This window comes from Xyrauchen texanus, chromosome 9 (genome assembly GCF_025860055.1).
Source record: "Xyrauchen texanus isolate HMW12.3.18 chromosome 9, RBS_HiC_50CHRs, whole genome shotgun sequence".
NCBI classification, from domain to species: Eukaryota; Metazoa; Chordata; class Actinopteri; order Cypriniformes; family Catostomidae; genus Xyrauchen; species Xyrauchen texanus.
The window spans coordinates 363,621-383,744 of NC_068284.1; the positions used below are offsets into that span (position 1 = coordinate 363,621).

The window sequence follows — 20,124 nt, forward strand, 5'->3', positions numbered from 1 at the left end:
TTCCAAACTAGTTTTTCGTGACATTTGAAGTATCAACATATAGTTTATGCGCTAAGGTTAAACAGAAAAATATTATGTTCACACATTCAATTTTAGCGACGATTTGTATTTCTATCAGCTATATCGGTAAACTTTTTGATGTGCTACTCCTTTTGTCACAAAAAAAAAAAAAACTTGGATGGAAACAACAATTAATGTTAACAGCCCATGTTGGGTCTTTGAGCACTGCCAGGATGACAAGGTCAAGTGGTGTCCATACAAGAAGGTGACAACTGTTAGCTCTGGCCAGGTGTAGGTTGCCCTGGACCTGATGCCAGTAGTTACGAGTTTGTTTCAGTGTCAGGGAACCAGCCACTTCATCCAAATCCACAACAAAATCTCTACTCTCTGCTGCCTGCATAGTCTTGGTTCTGGCTGACAACTGACACTCCATCTCAACAATGCAATCACCAGATACTGTCCCATCTGCAGATCCACCGAGCAGGCTGCTGTCAGACAGGAACAGTCCCCTCTCAGTGTGCAAAACCTGGGCTAGTCACCAGCCCATCAAACGTCTTGATAGGGAAAGTCTAGATCTAAAGTTAAGCACATAGTGTCAGATATTTACAACAACAAACAAAAATGATTGTAAATGAATGAGGTTTCAGTGAGGTGTCCACATACTTTAGGCCTCATAGTGTATACAAAATACCTTCCAGTCAGATGTCGGTGATTTGCAAGGGTTTACACGTTGTACGTTGTAGTTTAAATAATGTGTCAAACCACATTTGTCATGGGCCTAAACGATGTAATTTTTGTTTTTAACTACACAGTACACCAGTTTGACACCCCTTGTGAGAAATTATGAAACTTTTGACATTTTATAAAATTATTGATTGTAGGAAGACTTTTCTCTATCTGAATTGTCACTGATTAAATGTAGTGTAATTGTGATGTTTCTGGTAACATGGAGGGCACATCAAAGTACAAAAGTCGTACCTGAGGAGTTTTTGGACTCAAAATCCACCTCATCCCAGTAAAATGCCCAAATTGTGACAAGGATGCCAGTGCCCAGTCCTTGTCCTCCTGGGTGACAAATCTTTTGATTCCAGCTGATAGAAATAATAGTATAAAATGGGTAATAAAATGAGTAATAGTATTTGAGATCTTTCCAAGAGTGAATACTATCTCAACATAACAGCCTTTTATTAGCACTATTATAGCACACCTTTACTGCTAAGCTTTTAAAACTCATAGTGTACACTATAGCCTCCGGGCTCACGGTGTTCCAGACACCAATATTTTAACGCTTAAGAAAAGATAAATTACTGACTGGCCATCTAAGATTTCGGTAAGGAGATAAAGCTTAGGATCATGATTTTTCGGTAGTACTACAGCACACCATGAGTGTATGTTAGCACTGTTTGAAAATTATGATTCATTTTCACATAATACAATGGCTTTAAACCGCATAACATTAAGCAAATAATTCAGACCATTCAACAACATCAGTATCATTTGCAAATTAATTAATAACCTCGTGGATGTTGTCATCTAAGACACCCTCATGGCTGCAATTTCATCCATTTCCGGTGTCTTCGCCGTCTTCCTCACGCATTGCACATCGGCCAGGGACACTTTCTTGCTAGCTTACTGCTATCTTCTAACTCACCTCAACCTCGTAAATCCTCTTTTTATGGATGCCTGGACTCTACCCTTGATTATACCACCTGGGAGAACAGCAACACTAATCACTTTTTTGGAGTTGAAAGAATTTACACCATCTTTAACCCTATATGATGCCTCACTAAAGGAGAAAGTGATCGTGAAACGGTTCACAGATTCCGCCATAGTTGTTTGCTTTTTTCAAGGAGTGTTTGGACCAGGAAATGGCTATAACGTCACATGTGACATCAGACTTATCAACCAGATATGATTTCTAGGTGATACAGTCTTTGTGTTGTAGTTTATGTGACCTGTGTGATGTCTCAAGACAGCTAACAGATGATTGGATTAACAAGTTTGTCTGCTTCCTGACCTGTGCCCCAGTTACTCAAACACGATCACTATTATGACTACGAGCCAAATTCCAAATGTCTTTGAAGTCCATCCCGAATTGCCAGCGGAAGTGCACACAGAAGCATTGGACTTGTTATTTGGCTGATACAGGTTAGTTGGCAGGAACTGAATGTCTATGCATTACATTTAAAGAAAAGTGATGCAAACAGTGGTCAGAGAAGTGTTCCTTGCTGTTTGATTGTATTGCAGCCGATTCTCTGTGTCAACAGTAAGTTGTTGGGCTCACAGTCATCCCAACAGTATGCATTTGTGCAGGCCAGTCAAGTTCATCCTAATCAAAATCATGTGTTTTTTGACCTCACTTTGTGCACATGGACACTGACAAGCTGGAACAGAAAGGGGCCCTATCTAAACTGTTGCAATACACACAATTCTCTAGAATGTCATTGTATGCTGTAAAATTAAGAATTTTCCTCACAGAAATGGCTGGAATAGTCAAAGTCCTTAATTAGAAGCAGTGTAGACAGAGTGTCCACACACCTTTGGCCATACAGTGTAGAGTAGTGTACAGCAAGTAAATGATAACTATTTTTATATTCCATATTGCTTTGGTAGTTGAACACTTTTTGGTTAAATTTCAGATATTTTTGTTGAATAAATCTGAAAATGACTAGGTCTATAATATTTTGGTTCATGGACCCATCACAGTTCTAGCATCATTGACATATGTTATGATGTTTTTAAGTATGTCAATGATGCTAGAACTGTGATGGGTCCACTATCTCACCATCAGGAAACATCATCCTAAACAGTGTTCCGGCATGGTCTGCAGCAGCTAACGGCAAGTTGTGTTCTACAATAAATGTAGTGAAAAGGGTTTCTGCCCAAACTGGTCTCAAATCTTGTGATTTTAGGAAGAATTTGTTAATTCTAGGGGTTGAATCTGTAACAGCCACAATTTTTAAATGTTTTTTCCCCCTCTACGTGACGTCGACAGTCTGCAAAACTATCAATACACCTGCTTAAAACCATTGTTTTATGCATGATTAATATTGCATTGCATAATGTGTGCTTATACAAACTGATGAACCACAAGTGAATCGCTTTTAATTATTTAATATAAAATGGAAATAATTTTTTTGTATGCAATTTCAAGTATTTTCATTAGGGATGTGCGCTACGACTAATTTGAGTAGTTTAAACGGAGGTTTTGTAATGACTAGTCAACTAGTCTAAAATTAAGAAACTCCTGGAAAACAGTAAAAAATAGGAACATTGTGTGTAATGTGATTAATTTAAAATACTTTATTTATTATTCCAATATCCAAATATGATACTAAATCCCACAGAAAAAAGGGGTTTATATTTGTGACGTGCTGTCTTTGCATTTGATCATTGCACATTATAAACTTGACCAGTATTAGCTGAATAAACATTAGCCATTACAAACATATTTATAGAAAACAGTTAACAATAACAAAACAAATCACTTATTCTAAAAAGAATATAAAGTATAAGTCCGACATATAACGAGGGGTTGTGTTAATGGTAAAGTGTCTGTCATTTAACGAATTTTAAAAACATGGATGATAATACAAAATGCTTTCTGACATTTTGACAGAAAAAAAAACACAAGCAAGAACAAAATTCAAACCTAGCACGATTCATTTTACAATTATCTTCTCTCTCTCTCTGTGTGCACGTGTTTGTGTTTATGAGAGACTATGGTAAGCCAAGAAAAATATCCGTAATTTATAACTTTATAAACTAGAATCACTGGCTTCCTCTGTCCTCAGCGCTTCCACATTCGTCACTTCTTACCGGAGCTTACGCTAGGCCAACGTCATATGCCGCAACTCGACTCTCTTGTGAACGCGCGGACGATGTTACCGGAAGCCAGTGGTTATAGTCTATAAAGTTATAAATATGGATATTTTTCTCCTGGAGCCAAATGGATTAATTTTGTGATGAATGGATGTGCTTGGAAGGTACCATTCACTCCCATTATAAAGTTTGTAAGAGCCAGGTTGTTTTTTTTAATATAACTATGATGGTGTTTGGCTGAAAGAAGAAAGTCATATACACCTAGGATGGCTTGAGGGTTTATAAATTATGGGATAATTAAAATGTTTGGGTGCCAAACCCTTTAATGCTTTATGGCGTTTCAAATCTTAATACGGCGATACAAAACATGTGAATTCTGACCATATTGGCTTTCCATAAGACAACGGTACTTTTTAATCCATAAGTAACTAATGCGCTAGTTTTCATACAAAATAAATATGTAGCATAATTAGGTACTTTAGTTATTATTAACACAATAACTTAACATGTAGGCTACGTTTCTCAACACTGACAATGAATAAATAAACACCTGTTTCTCCAGACTCGCACTTGTCAGTCATCCGTGATTTCAGTTTAAAAATCTTTGCTAACCTTCGCATTATGTTGTGCTGAAGTGTTAAAGACTACGACTGGAATGTGATATAGGTCTAAATTATGGCTGAATAATAATGAAGAACGAAGCATGAATAACATAACCTGTTTTGCTCATCTGGACATTGTTCTGTGTGAAAGAGAGAAGCATGAAATCATCCTCCAGATAAATGCTTATTACATAATTGTGTTGCTATTTTTTAAGTAATGATAAAAACAATATAACACAAAGTGTAAATAAAATGTTTTGGGAATGCAATATTAACAGACTAGTCGACTATCATTTCCAACAGCAACTGCAGCAGCTGTACCATTTAGTCAACTAGTCTCGCACATCCCTAATTTACATATGTAAAAATAATAATAAAAAATATGTTGTGATGAAAACACTGTCAATGAGATATTAATAAAACCCAAGTTTGTGTTCAGAATTTCCATTTTGTTTAATAACTAAATCAGTTTATACTGTATAGGTACACATCCTGAAACAGGCTAAATTAAAATTGTAGCCTATTCAATTAAAGAAATATCTAGAATATCCTAGATAGCCACATTATTACCTGAAGCTGCTTGATGGCTGATGTAAAAATTGTAATTGCACAATGTGCAAAATGCATGGTTTGGCAGTTTTGACGGGCGGAGGCACGGCCATTGCTCCTGATACTTTGTGAGGAAGTGCTGTGGGGCATGGACTCATTTCTTTTTAGGCCTGCTGCTCTCTCTCTCCCTGTCAGTGTCCTCATCTGATGTCATGTTTTTTTTAGCTGCAAGGCACGCACACACACACACACCTCTCGGTAACTTTCTATGTCTCACCATTTCCCATCCTGCCATAATCTGCTTTAATAATAATAATTATGAATGCGAATAAAAAGTCATGTTTAACTATTGCTACACATGGTCCCTGATTATACAACTTTACCAACTTAAATGCCTGGCGAACAAGCAAGCTAGCTTGCAAATAACGTAGCGTTAGGATAACATTATTAATGTTAAATATTAGCAGGTCTGCACTCAGTCACACATACTTGTGCTATTCCTGTTAAGGCAGTATTTTAGAGTAAAAACTGGTCACAATCAAACCAAAACTAGGACAATACTAATATTTACTGTATATATATGTCTTTAATTTCTTCATTCTGCCAAAATAAAATTACTTCAGTACATGGTACATTTTCATAAATGTTGATTTATAAACGATTCTCATTACAAATCAGGGGAAATGTTTGCATTTATTTAAATCACAGCACTTTCATAATCATTTAGCCATATAGCATTTCAATTTTATAAAGATTTATTGTTCAGCATTACTGGAGCATTTTATCATTTGCTTGGCTGAATGAGGTCTTCCTCTTATCGGAGTGATCTTGAATGACGGAGTATTTTAAATTAATCCATTCGATCACGTCGACTCCAGAGGATTAAGTTCAATATTTAATCTTTACACATCCACCACAACCCGTTTACCTTAAGGAGTTAGAAGAACAGTGACTACTGTTCCATCCTCGAAATCAGTGAGATGGCGGTAGTGGAAGGGGGATCGAGCAGGATTTTGTGTTGCTGTCGATTTGCTGTCTCTTTTTAATGATATGCGCATTTGTCAACCATCTCCGCTTGCTATTTCATGAATGAACCCAGCGCTATGATTGGTCTTTTGCTTGATTTGAGTACTGCGCGTGCAAAGATGCGTCACCGGGTTTTTGCGTAGTTTAGAGTGACAAATCGTACCAGTGTACTTTGAGGTCACAATGCGTATCCGCTATGCAAAATGCGTACAGGTTGGCAGGTCTGTAGGGTGTTTGCCCTGTGGACAAAACAAATTCATTTTTTTATTATTTTGAAAAATATTGTTATTGCAATTTGAACAGTGATGTGATTAACATAAAACAAATTGTGATTCACTTTGACCACAATTAAGTCATGGTCAAACACACTGTACTGCCAATAGAAATACTGTTCAAAAAAATGGTGTTCCAACCACTATATATATATACAAAAATAATTTAACTTAAGTATTCTGCAGTCCATTTTAAAGTTTATCAACATGTCAAAACATCAGCTGCAACATTTCCTGTCAAAAACACATAATATCCCTTTTATTTATCGACTGCATTGCAGATATGCATAAAAAGAGTGGCTTTTTTCTTTGGCGTCCATGGGTTTAAAGCCTGACGTGTGCAGTGCCACAGCCTCCCACTTTTTAGGTCTTTCCAATTGTGTGCGAACGTGTTCCGGAACCTGCCATTTTCTTCTGAAGGTCCTTAAACTACTGGGGCTCCTCCAACATGTAATTAAAGAGAAGCTCCACTAGCCTGTAGCACACAATGAAAGTAACATTATAAACTGCAAAATCTCATATAAACGATGGCTTCATACTGTAGTTCATTACAATAAAACAACAACAAACCGTGCCATATGTGGGGCTTCTCCTCAGCTGTCCCAAAGTTCTTCCTCCTTTTTTATAGTGATGATATTGTATGTATCCAGCAGCTGTAGTGGCTTGTGTTCTTCTTCTACGGTTTCTTTCTTGATGGGCGCTTCAAGATTTGTCTGGCAGGCAGCATCTTTTTTTAAAGCTTCATCTGTCTGGCACCCAATCTCACAACTCAATTTGGGCTGATAGGTCAACTGTAATAATTTTACAATCATTGTAATACAAGTATAAGACACATAGGGTGAATAAGGGCTCAGGTTACATATGCTGGGACTTTTTATTATGATCAAAATGACATATGACCTGACATTAAACTTTACAGAAAACTCAGGATGTCTCCTACCTTAGTCAACAACAAGCTGGACAGGGGACTGTACATGAATATAGTTTATTGTAAGAATTTAATTTGTTTGCAACATGGGCTTAAATGCATCCACTTAGATTAATTTAAAAGGGAAATGCTCCTCTTAAATAGATGAAACCAGTTCAGTATTTAAATATTTAACTTCCATTTTTTGTGCCTTGTTGGCTCAAGACGATTTCTTAAAGGGGGCATATTATGCCGCTTTTTACACGATGTAATAAAAGTATCAGGTGTCCCAGAATGTGTCTGACAAATTTCAGCTCAAAATACCTCACAGATAGTTTATTCTAACATGCCTTTATACCTATAGTCAAAACGGCTGTTTTAGTGTCTGTAGCTTTAAATGCAAAGGAGCTACTGCTCCCCCCGCCCCTTTCTGGAAGTGGGCTGTGCCTTTCCTGCTGATACAGGTGTTGTGCCGAAATTGGAATCCCTGCCAGAATCTGAGTGCCCCTCGCGTGCACGCGCATTACGTCAGTTGACGAGACAGTGGTGCAGCGAGTTTAAAACTCTTCCGTCTAAAAAGCATTTATAATCAATCTTTTTCACACAATTAACCAAAAGGCAACGTAGTAATTTATTATTTAAATGCATGAAAGTGTGAATTAAAAAACATTATGTAAATTAATTTTGATGAAGTAACAACGGAAGCTGAAACTAAGCAGAGGCTTCGACAGTGCAAGCATTATTACACCATATGTTGCTAGCGTTGCAGTTGTGAATAATCTGTTTGTGTAAAGTGCATTGATGTAGCCTATGTTTATTATGTCAAATGTGTACATTATGCAAAAAAGTGTAATATGTATATGATGTGTAAGAGGACTGCACATTGGTGGAACAAGCATTCAAGGAATTTCACTCCTTTCACAGATAAAACAATGTAAAATTGAACTGCATTGACATGCTATTCATGTAGGTTATGGTGTTATTCTAGTAATTTTAGATGTAATATTGACTGGTGTAATATATGATGTAATATATGAACTCTTATCATTGGACCTAAATATGAACATCATACAAATGTATATTAATTAATCTGTATCATTATGGTTTACACCATAATAAACATACTAAAGTACATTGATGAAATGTGTGTATATACAACAAGACCGTAAATAAGAGAATAAGTAATATATTGTTAGATAGTAAGGCACACAGACAAATCTGACAATTGAAGTGAATATATGAGGGTAAGTTAAAAGTGAGCCATTATGTTTGTGGATAGCATACTCACATTTTCACCAAAGGGGAAAGGTAGATTCCAAAATTGCTAAAGGATTTAAAGATTTTACTTTGTAATATATTTAAACGTTTATTCCCACAGTGCAAGTATTTATTTGCTCAAGTACTGCAACAAGCTAATTTCTGCTTATTTTTTGAATAAAGATTAATCTGATCTGTAATAATATCCTTTGGCTATGGCATATCAATTGTAATATCGTTATCCATAACAACATGGGTTTACCTGTGGGCAGAATCTTTTCGACAATCTCATCTGCACACCTGCTAAAATTATATTGCACTCCCTCAACTCAGCATTTTGAGGTCACATCACATTTATGTTGGTGACATATCTTCCTATGAAGGCTGTGTCCTCAAAAGCAGTTAGACTGTAGCGTTTTAATAAAATGGGTTTACCAGGGGGGATTATAATTTTGGCAATCTTATCATTACACCTGCCGAAATTGTAGTGCCCTCACAATCTCAGGATTAAAATGTCACAGAGAAATCACATTTACACTGGGGACATATCTTCCTATGGAGACTGTGTTCTCAATACCATTTGAAAGTAGCTTTAATAAAATGGGTTTACCAGGGGGGATTATAATTTTGGCAATCTTATCATTACACCTGCCGAAATTGTAGTGCCCTCCCAACCTCAGGATGAAAATGTCACAGAGACATCACATTTACACCGGGGACATATCTTCCTATGGAGGCTTTGTCCTCAAAACTATTTGACTGTAGCTTTAATAAAATGGGTTTACCCATCACATTATGCAAGGAAGATGGCGGCGCGGTAGCACGCAGCGGCCACTCCGGATCCAAAATGGTGCTAATTTTGTCACTTAGCCTGACTTTTACGGAACATGGACATCGGAGAAACTGGTGTTCGTGTCTACCATCGCCAGACACTGCTGAAATATAGATTCATGCAACAACCATGCTGCATGATGATCTGCAGGAGAAGCTACACAAACTCGGCTTGCTGCGGAGACCAGGCCTCCAGTCCTCGGCGTCACCCGATGCCGGTGGCTGGGGGAGGGGACGTCGTAAGCAGTTTGCAAGGAAGTGAAAGCGCAGCATGCACCATGCTAGGCTAAAAACAAACTTTAGCTGGCCGGCTCTCCCGTCTATCCTGCTCTCAAATGTTTGCTTCCTGGACTATAAAGTGGACTACATCTGACTCCAGCAGACTACACAACGTGAGCTTAGATGCTGCTGCGTCTTTGTTTTCACGGAGACGTGGCTCAGCGACAGAGTGAATATGTGTGATGTCTCTGTTAACTTTTATTCCTGAGATTGGGATGGCACTCCGCCATTAAGCTAGATGGGCTCGCCTCGTTTCGTGCCGACAGAAATGCATCTCTGTGCAGTAAGACTCATGGTGGTTGCTTGTGTGTTTACATCAACACCAAATGGTGCGATAACTCTATGCTAGTCTCTAGTTACTGCTCATCGCTGGTGGAGCTTGTGACTGTTAGAAGCAACCCTTTTTATTTACCATGGGAATTCACCACTGTTATTATAACTGGCATTTACATTCCCCCCAGTGCTAACACTAAGGAAGCACTCAGTGAACTGTATGAGGCGATTAGTGAACTGCAGAATGCTCACACTGACGGACTGTATATTGTCGCCGGAGATTTCAACCATGTGAATCTCAAGACAGCGCTCCCTAAATTCCATCAGTATGTGGACTTTGCAACGAGAGGGGTGAACACGCTTGATCTTGTTTACACAAACATCCCAGGCGCGTACCAGGCAGAGCCCCGCCGCCACTTCGGCTACTCAGACCACATCTCTGTTATGCTAATTCCAGCATACAGACCGCTCGTCAGATGCACAAAACTGCTCCAGAAGCAGGTGAAAACCTGGCCAGGAAGAGCCATCTCTGCTCTTTAGGACTGTTTTGATTGTACTGACTGGCCCATGTTCAGGGAGGCTGCAACATATGGCGACTCTACCAACTTGGAGGAATACACAGCATTAGTGACCAGCTACATCAGCAAGTGCATTGATGATGACACCTTCTCCAAGACCATCACCACACACTCCAACCAGAAGCCGTGGATGACTGTGGAGGTGCGTGCGCTGCTGAGGACCCGAGACTTCGCCTTCAGAGCAGGCAACAAGGCTGCCCTAAGAACAGCGAGGGCCATACTGTCCCAGGCTATCAGAGAGGCAAAGTGCGCACACACCCAGAGAATCCACAGTCACTTCCAGGACAGCGGCGACACGCGGCGCATGTGGAAGGGCATCCAGGCCATCACCAACTACAGGACAACATCAGTTGCCTGTGACAAAGATGCCTCCCTTCCAGATGCGCTGAACAACTTCTATGCTAGGTTTGAAGCACAGAACGACGTGGTGGCAAGGAAGACCACCCCTCCTCCCAACGACCAGGTGCTCTGTCTTAATACGGCTGATGTGAGGAAAACTATATGTAGAGTCAACCTACGGAAGGCTGCTGGACCAGAGAACATTCCTGACAGGGTGCTCAGAAGATGTGCAGAGCAGCTGGCAGAAGTTCTTACCGACATCTTCAACATCTCTCTGAGCAGTGCCATCGTTCCAACGGGCTTCAAGGCCACCACCATCACCCCATGCCAAAGAAGTCTTCAGTGTCCTGCCTCAATGACTACCATCCCGTCGCACTCACACCCATCATCATGAAGTGCTTCGAGAGGCTCGTCATGAGGCATATTAAGACCCAGCTGCCCCCCTCACTAGACCCACTGCAGTTTGCGTATTGTCCCAACCGTACAACAGACGATGCCATCGTCACCACCCTCCATCTGGCCCTCACCCACCTAGATAAAAAGGACTCATATGTTCGAATGCTGTTCATAGACTTCAGCTCAGCATTCAACACAATCATTCCTTAGCACCTGATTGGAAATCTGAACCTGCTGGGCCTGGACACCTCCCTCTGCAAATGGATCCTGGACTTCCTGACTGGGAGACCTCAGTCAGTCAGGATCGGGAACAGCATCTCCATCACCACCACACTGAGCACTGGGGCCCCCCAGGGCTGTGTGCTCAGTCCACTGTTGTTCACTCTGCTGACTCACGACTGTGCAGCAATGCACAGCTCGAACCACATCAGTTCGATGATGACACAACCGTGGTGGGTCTCATCAGCAAGAACGACGAGTCTGCATACAGAGAGGAGGTGCAGCGGCTAACGGACTGGTGTAGAGCCAACAACCTGTCTCTGAATGTGGACAAAACAAAAGAGATGGTTGTTGACTTTAGGAGAGCACAGAGTGACTATTGCCAAGAAAGCCCAGCAGCATCTCTACTTTCTTCGAAGGCTGAGGAAAGCACATCTCTCACCCCCCATCCTCACTACATTCTATAGAGTGACTATTGAGAGCATCCTGAGTAGCTGCATCACTGGTTTGGGACTTGCTGGTTTTGGACCTTGTCGGGCCATAAGAGCAGACAGCATGCAGACATCACTTTGTATTAGTCCTAGTGGACTATGCAACACGATATCTGGAAGCAGTGCCTCTGAGCAACATATCAGCACGTAGTGATGCAGAAATAATCTCTTCAAAATAATCTCCCAGGTGGGGATTCCGAAATAAATTCTCACCGATCAGGTCACAACTTTTATGTCATGGACACTACACAAGCTCTATGAACTATTAGGTGCATTGACTTGCACCTGCGTTTACCATCCACAGACAGATGGCCTGGTGGAACAATTTAATAAAACCCTCAAAAATATGATTCATAAGTTCGTGGACGAGGATGTTAGAAATTGGGATAAATGGTTCAACCCCCTGTTATGGCAGTACGAGAGGTACCGCAAGCCTCTACCTGCTTTTCCCTGTTCGAGCTGATGTATGGGCAGTGCACGGGAGGGGTGCTTGACGTCATCAGTACGTTCTTGATCTTAGAGCAAAACTCCACACCTTGGGGCAACTAACACAGGAGAATTTGCTCCAAGCTCAAGATCGGCAGAGCCGACTGTATAACAGGGGAACTTGACTACGGGAATTTACAACAGGAGATAAGGTACTCGTATTACTCCCCACATCGAGCTCTAAATTACTCGCCAAGTGGCAAGGCCCCTTTGAGTTCACACGACGAGTGAGGGAACTCGATTATGAGGTAAAGCGAACCGATAGAGTGGGCACGTCAAATATATCACCTCAACCTCCTGAAATTATGGAGGGAGGCAGTCCCTTGACGTTGGCTATGGTAGTTCCGGAGAGGATGGAGCTCGGCCCGGAGGTAAACACATAACCTACTCGTATCACCCCAGTCACTTGTGGAGACCACCTCTCACCGTATCAGCTCGCAGGAGTGGCGAAGTTGCAACAAGAGTTTGTTCTCCCATCTACCGGGTCATGCGAACCTCATCCAGCACCACATAGAGACTGAGCCGGGAGTGGTGGTACATAGCTGTCCCTATTACTTACTCGAACACAGAAAGAAAATGGTTCGGGAAGAATTGGATGTGATGCTTGATATGGGGTAATAGAGGAATCCCATAGTGATTGGTCCAGTCCAGTTGTCCTAGTTTGAAGAGCAACGGGTCTGTACGGTTCTGTGTGGATTATAGAAAAGTCAACGCGGTGTCTAAATTTGATGCGTACCCGATGCCCTGTGTTGATGAGTTGCTCGATCAGTTAGGTACTGCTCGATTTTATTCGACATTGGATTTGACAAAGGGTTATTGGCAGATCCCCATGACACCAATTTCCCGCAAAAAACAGTCTTCTCCATGCCATTTGGATTACACCAATTTGTGACACTTCTGTTTAGTTTGTTTTGCTACGTTTCAGTGTCTCATGGACCGAATCCTCAGACCGCATACAGCTTACGCCGCTTACGTCATTTATAGCAATGATTGGCAGCGGCAAATGCAGCATCCGAGGGCTTTCCTGAGATCGCTGCCGTGGGTGGGGCTCACAGCAAACCCCAAGAAGTGTGCGATTGGGTGGGTGGAGGTACAGTATCTGGGGTTCCACTTGGGTCATGGGCAGGTGCATTCCCAAATTGACAAGACTGTGGAGATTGCGACCTGCCGAGACCCAAGACCAAAAAGGGGGTGAGACATTTCCTGGGGCTGGCTGGCTATTGCAGGAGGTTTGTACCTAAGTATTCGGACATCACCAGCCCGCTGACTGATCTCACTAAAAAGTGGGCTCCAAACCCGGTCCAGTGGCGGAGCAGTGCCAACAGGCATTCACGCAGGTTAATGCAGTACTTTGTGGGGGTAAGCTTTTTCATACACCTAATTTCTCTTTCCCTTTTCTATTACAGATAGATGCGTCAGACAAAGGGCTGGGGGCCGTACTCTCGCAGGTGGTGGAGGGGGAGGAGCGCCCGGTGCTGTACATCAGCAATAAGCTCTCCCTGAGGAAAACGAAATACAGCACCATGGAGAAGGAGTGTCTGGCCATCAAGTGGGCGGTCCTCACCCTCCGGTACTACCTGCCGGAGGGTGGAGTGAGCACGGGGAGAGCGGATAAAACCACCCAAGCCACCAGCAGTAGAGAGAGAGAGAGAGAGAGAGAGTCTGGGGCCTGAACAGTTATTAATGTGAAGCTATAAAGTCCATATTGTGAAGCTGAAGAGTTTGTTTTGTGAAGCTGTGAGCACTGCCGTATGTCCATTAAAAATCCTTACCTGAGAGGAGCAACTTGCCTTTCGTATCCTCCTTATCATTGTCAACCTTTACAAGGACACAACCTCCATAGGAAGATATGTCCCCAATGTAAATGTGATTACTCTGTGAATTTTTAATCCTGAGATTGGGAGGGCACTCCAATTTCGGCAGGTGTAATGATAAGATTGACAAAATGATAATCCCCCCTGGTAAACCCATTTTATTAAAAAGCTACAGTCTAACTGCTTTTGAGGACACAGCCTTCATAGGAAGATATGTCACCAACATAAATGTGATGTGACCTCAAAATGCTGAGTTGAGGGAGTGCAATATAATTTTAGCAGGTGTGCAGATGAGATTGTCGAAAAGATTCTGCCCACAGGTAAACCCATGTTGTTATAGATAACGATATTACAATTGATATGCCATAGCCAAAGGATATTATTACAGATCAGATTAATCTTTATACAAAAAATAAGCAGAAATTAGCTTGTTGCAGTACTTGAGCAAATAAATACTTGCACTGTGGGATTGGCTTGACAATATCCCCACAAAAGTGGAAAAGATGGCGCCTGTGTGTTCGGCTGGCCGTCGGTCTCTCTTGTACTTATTGTTTTGGATATTTTTATGGATGTCTATCTGGGCCTCTAATTGCTGCACACGTCTGGTCTATGACCGACAGTTACTCTTGAACATTCGCACCTCTTTTATGGACTTTTATAAGCAGGATGTAGCGCACGTTTTTAATCAATCACACAGTAACACCACTACGCATACATTGGAATGTATTCGCCCGTGGCCGCCTATCATTTCATGGAGGAAACGTAGAAGGAAACGCGGGAGTCGGGGTGGACGCATCATCAGATTGAAAGCTACTGAAAGACTCAGGATCGATGCAAATCATATGTCGGACGGCGATTTCGTTGCCCGGCGACCGCTGGCTCATCGGTGGCTCCTATCTATCACTCCCCTGCGATGTTCGCCTGTCCATTTGGTTGGCTTACCTCGGGTTGGCAGTTGTCATCGGCAAAACGGTGTGAATCCCGGAAATCTACGTTCTTTGAAGAAAGGCGGAGCTTTCCCTGATGTGATTCATCCGCCCAAAATGGCACTGATCAACGCCAGATCCTTGGTCAACAAAACCTTCCTGCTCAACGACTTCTTCTCCTCTCATTGTTTGGATTTCATGTTCATCACTGAATCCTGGACTAAGGTTGGTGACCTAACCCCTTTTTCTGAACTAGTTCCTAATGACTGTTCGTTTTTCAACACCCCCCGTCCGAACAGACGAGGGAGCGGGATCATGACTGTTTTTAAAGACTCATTCTCTGTGCGATGCCGGCCGGTTCCTGTCAGTCCTTTTTCAAGTTTTGAAGCGCAACTACTTCATTTAGACTGGAATGGCCCTATTTTATTAGGGGTGATTTACCGTCCGCCACATTTACTCAAGGACTTCATTCAGCAATTTACAGATTTCATTGGAAATATCACCACAACCTATGACCGTTTTTTATTGGTGGGTGATTTTAATATCCACGTCTGTTGTCAATCTAATACTCTCTCAAAGGACTTTCTAAGCCTTATTGAATCTTTTAACCTAGTCCAGTGGATAAATGATTCCACTCACATGAAGGGTCACACATTGGACCTTGTGCTTTCATATGGGATGGTGATTAGTGAGGTTGTAATATCTGATTTTATGCTTTCGGACCATAAGCCAATTTTATTTTCTACATCTCTTCCTTGCATTGCTCAAACCATCAGTGAAGATGTAAGATTATCTAGATCATACTCTCCTCGTTTTGTCTTAAATTTTAACTGAGCACTTTATGAATTCCTCCACACACTTGCTTCTGAACTCTCCACTAGTGGAACTAGATGCTGACCAACATCTCGGTCTGTTATACTCCACTTGGTTAAATGCCTTAAATGAAACTGCTCCGCTTAAGCCCTTCAAACCTAAACCGAAATCTGAACCATGGCTCAATGTGGATATTCGTGAATAAGACAAGCTAGCAGAAAGGCTGAGCGTAAATGGAAGAAGGACAAGCTACATATTTCACTTCAGTTATTTAAAGACAGCCTGTCAACCTACCAAAATGCTGTAAAGGCGGCAAAAGCTGCGACTTTTCTGACATGATTATGGCTAACCACTCTAGACCAAAGGTTTTATTTTCTGTTATAAACTCGGTTTTAAATCCTCCGGCAAATGTATTGAATGATGTTTCGGATGAGCTATGTGAACGTTTCTAGAGATTTTTTATTGACAAAATATCTAACTTGAGATGCAATGCCAGCCGCTCTGCAACTAGTCAGTTGATGAATTCTGTTACCTGGGATGCTTTCGAGCCAATCACTCTGAATCTCCTCAAAGAAACTATCACTAAGATAAAACCTTCGTACTGCTCTCTAGACAAGCCTACACTGGATCCCACCGTGTTAAATAATTTCCGTCCTATCTCAGTTTTGCCTTTTGTTTCTAAGGTGTTGGAAAAAGTTGTTCTTGACCACCTCCAGCCCTTTCTAAAATGCAATGATATCTCTGAAAAATTTCAATCTGGTTTTAAGTCTGCTCACAGTACTGAATCTGCTCTGCTGAGAGTGTTAAATGATATCTATCGCTCCACTGACACTGGTGACTCTGTGGCTCTTGTTCTTCTTGATCTGTCGGCAGCTTTTGATACTATCGACCACTCTATCCTGTTATCCAGACTAGAATATGATGTGGGGCTAAAAGGTGTCGTCCTCCAGTGGTTCCAATCTTATTTCTCGGGTCGTACTTTCAGAGTAAAGCTAGGAAATTGCTCTTCGTCTGCTGCGCATCTAACCTGTGGCCTTCCTCAAGGTTCTATTTTAGCGCCTTCTCTCTTTTCCTCTACATCTTACCACTGGGCACCATTCTAAGAAGACATGGGGTATCTTTTCACTGCTATGCAGACGACACCCAATTGTATGTTCCAATCAAGAGAAATGATCCCTCTGCCCTTTCATCATTGTTAGGTTGTCTGGATGAGGTAAAATTTTGGCTGGATAAAAATTTTTGTTTTTAAATGAAAACAAAACAGAGATCATTGTTTTCGGGTCCACTGGTAATCCCCAGGCTGTTACCTTTGACCTAGGCAGACTAGCGGCATTTAGTTCTGCAAGTGTGCGGAACTTGGGCGTTTGTCTGGATGAGTCTTTAAATTTTGAAAAGCAAATCTCTTCTGTAATAAGCTCTAGTTTTTATCACCTGCGGCTGTTGTCAAAAGTCAAACCTTTTCTTAATCACAAAACTCTTGAGATGGCTGTTCATGCTTTTATCACCACACGTGTAGATTACTGCAATTCACTTTACTGCGGTATCTCAAAGCATAAACAGCTCGTCTTCAACTGGTGCAAAATGCAGCTGCAAGATTCCTCACAAATGGTCGGAAAAGTGACCACATCACCCCAATTCTGAGGTCTCTTCACTGGTTGTCCATTCATTTCAGAACTGAGTTTAAAATCCTGTTATTTGTGTACAAAGCTCTATGCAACCAAGCCTAGCTACCTAACTGAACTGCTTCAACCTTACACGCCGTCAAGAAGTCTGAGATCAGGTGAAAAAAATCTGTTACAAGTCACTCAATGCAGACTTAAACGTAGAGGGGATCGAGCCTTTTCTGTGGTTGGGCCTCGGTTGTGGAACAATTTGCCCTTGGACGTTCGGATAGCCCCTTCTGTGATTTCTTTTAAGTCACTTTTAAAAACGCACTTGTTCTCTTTGGCCTACAAATAAGGTGCATATACGTGTATATGTATGTGTATATGTGTGTGTATGTATGTGTGTGTATGTATATATATACGTATGTGTATGTGTGTGTGTATGGGTGTTTTTATAGATATATTTATACTTATATATTTTTTTTCTGTCTATTTTATATTTCTCTCCTTCGAGTATGATACTAGTATTAAACCTGTTACTGTTTTCTCTGTTTTTATTTTCTACTACTGATAGTCTCTGAGACTGCTTGGACGTCTCCCGTTTTAAGGTGTTCTTAACCTTGTTGTACTGTTTTATGATGTGCTACTACACATGGTGTTGGTGTCTTTTAATTTTGTAGTTCTGTAAAGCACTTTGGTCAGTCAGTGGCTGTTATAAAATGTGCTATATAAATAAAATGAACTTGAACTTGAATAAACGTTTAAATATATTACAAAGTAAAATCTTTAAATCCTTTAGCAATTTTGGAATCTACCTTTCCCCTTTGGTGAAAATGTGAGTATGCTATCCACAAACATAATGGCTCACGTTTAACTTACCCTCATATATTCACTTCAATTGTCAGATTTGTCTGTGTGCCTTACTATCTAACAATATATTACTTATTCTCTTATTTACGGTCTTGTTGTATATACACACATTTCATCAATGTACTTTAGTATGTTTATTATGGTGTAAACCATAATGATACAGATTAATTAATATACATTTGTATGATGTTCATATTTAGGTCCAATGATAAGAGTTCATATATTACATCATATATTACACCAGTCAATATTACATCTAAAATTACTAGAATAACACCATAACCTACATGAATAGCATGTCAATGCAGTTCAATTTTACATTGTTTTATCTGTGAAAGGAGTGAAATTCCTTGAATGCTTGTTCCACCAATGTGCAGTCCTCTTACACATCATATACATATTACACTTTTTTGCATAATGTACACATTTGACATAATAAACATAGGCTACATCAATGCACTTTACACAAACAGATTATTCACAACTGCAACGCTAGCAACATATGGTGTAATAATGCTTGCACTGTCGAAGCCTCTGCTTAGTTTCAGCTTCCGTTGTTACTTCATCAAAATTAATTTACATAATGTTTTTTAATTCACACTTTCATGCATTTAAATAATAAATTACTACGTTGCCTTTTGGTCAGTTGTGTGAAAAAGATTGATTATAAATGCTTTTTAGACGGAATAGTTTTAAACTCGCTGCACCACTGTCTCGTCAACTGACGTAATGCGCGTGCACGCGAGGGGCACTCAGATTCTGGCAGGGATTCCAATTTCGGCAAAACACCTGTTTGCAGGAGAACCAATGTGGCTGCTACTGAAAACACCGGAGTTGTTTGACGAATTTGTGTAACTTTTGAAGGGTTATTTCGGCCGTTTAGCTACTTTGGATGATGTGTTATTTGGTGTCTAACACCAACTTTAGCGTTCTCCGCTTTCCATTATAGGGAACAGTACTACTTCAATAAGTGCTGTAATGACGTCCGCTAAGCGCAATATAGTGGCATGATTCATTAAGTGTAATGCTCATTTTTAACTGTGGTACAGGTGCTCTGGTGGAAACTGTGAAACGATGCCTACAGAGTTGCTACGTTACACAAAGCACAGTGTTTTCCGCTCAAAATGCAAACAAGCAAGTTCAGAGAACCGAATTGCAAACATTAAAAATGTAGAAAGTGCGAAACTTACGACTTGTAAATCTGAAGTTGGGTCACGGAGAGTTGGTATAGACCCATCCTTGATCCTTAGCTTGGAAGCAAATCCAGCCTTGTGTTGACCCTCGTTGATGAAGCAGTCCGACATAAAATGGTTTGCACAAACATACATGGATTTTCCTATTGTTGTGGGCGCATTGCCATCAAAAATAAAACGAATCCACTGGGTCTTAAGTGGCTCAGATGCCGGGAGTGAATGAAGAATCTTGTGCTCGCTCTTGCAGTTAACAACAGAACATTTGGCGTGTTTACCTCGTAGATGGGACATTCTCAAATTGGCACAAGCTGCTCTTGCGAGGAGATAAATATGGCGCTCTGTCGCGGCTCTCTCAGGATTGAATGAGGGGGGATCTAAGCTCCTCGGGCAGATCTCTTCGCCAGTCGTGGGCGGTGCCTTTCCCCTTTGACGTCATAAGGGGCTGCAAACCTGAACGGATCGTACAGAGACACGGGGGCGATCCAAGATGGCAGCCGGTGCGGTCGCAATTTCATGCAGCTGATTCAATTTTACTTACCATCCCCTTTATTTTAACTCTATTTAAACCCGGACTCAT

General features: G+C 41.0%; 1 long non-coding RNA gene across 1 annotated transcript; it reads right to left on the reverse strand.

Moving 5' to 3' along the window:
- Positions 1–5,798: 5,798 nt before the first annotated feature.
- Positions 5,799–19,885, reverse strand: LOC127649416 (uncharacterized). The gene is made up of 3 exons (XR_007971292.1): positions 19,545–19,885; positions 6,842–7,062; positions 5,799–6,746 (listed from the first exon to the last, which is right to left on the reverse strand). It is a non-coding gene; the product is annotated as an uncharacterized LOC127649416 (long non-coding RNA).
- Between the last annotated feature and the right edge of the window lie 239 nt (positions 19,886–20,124).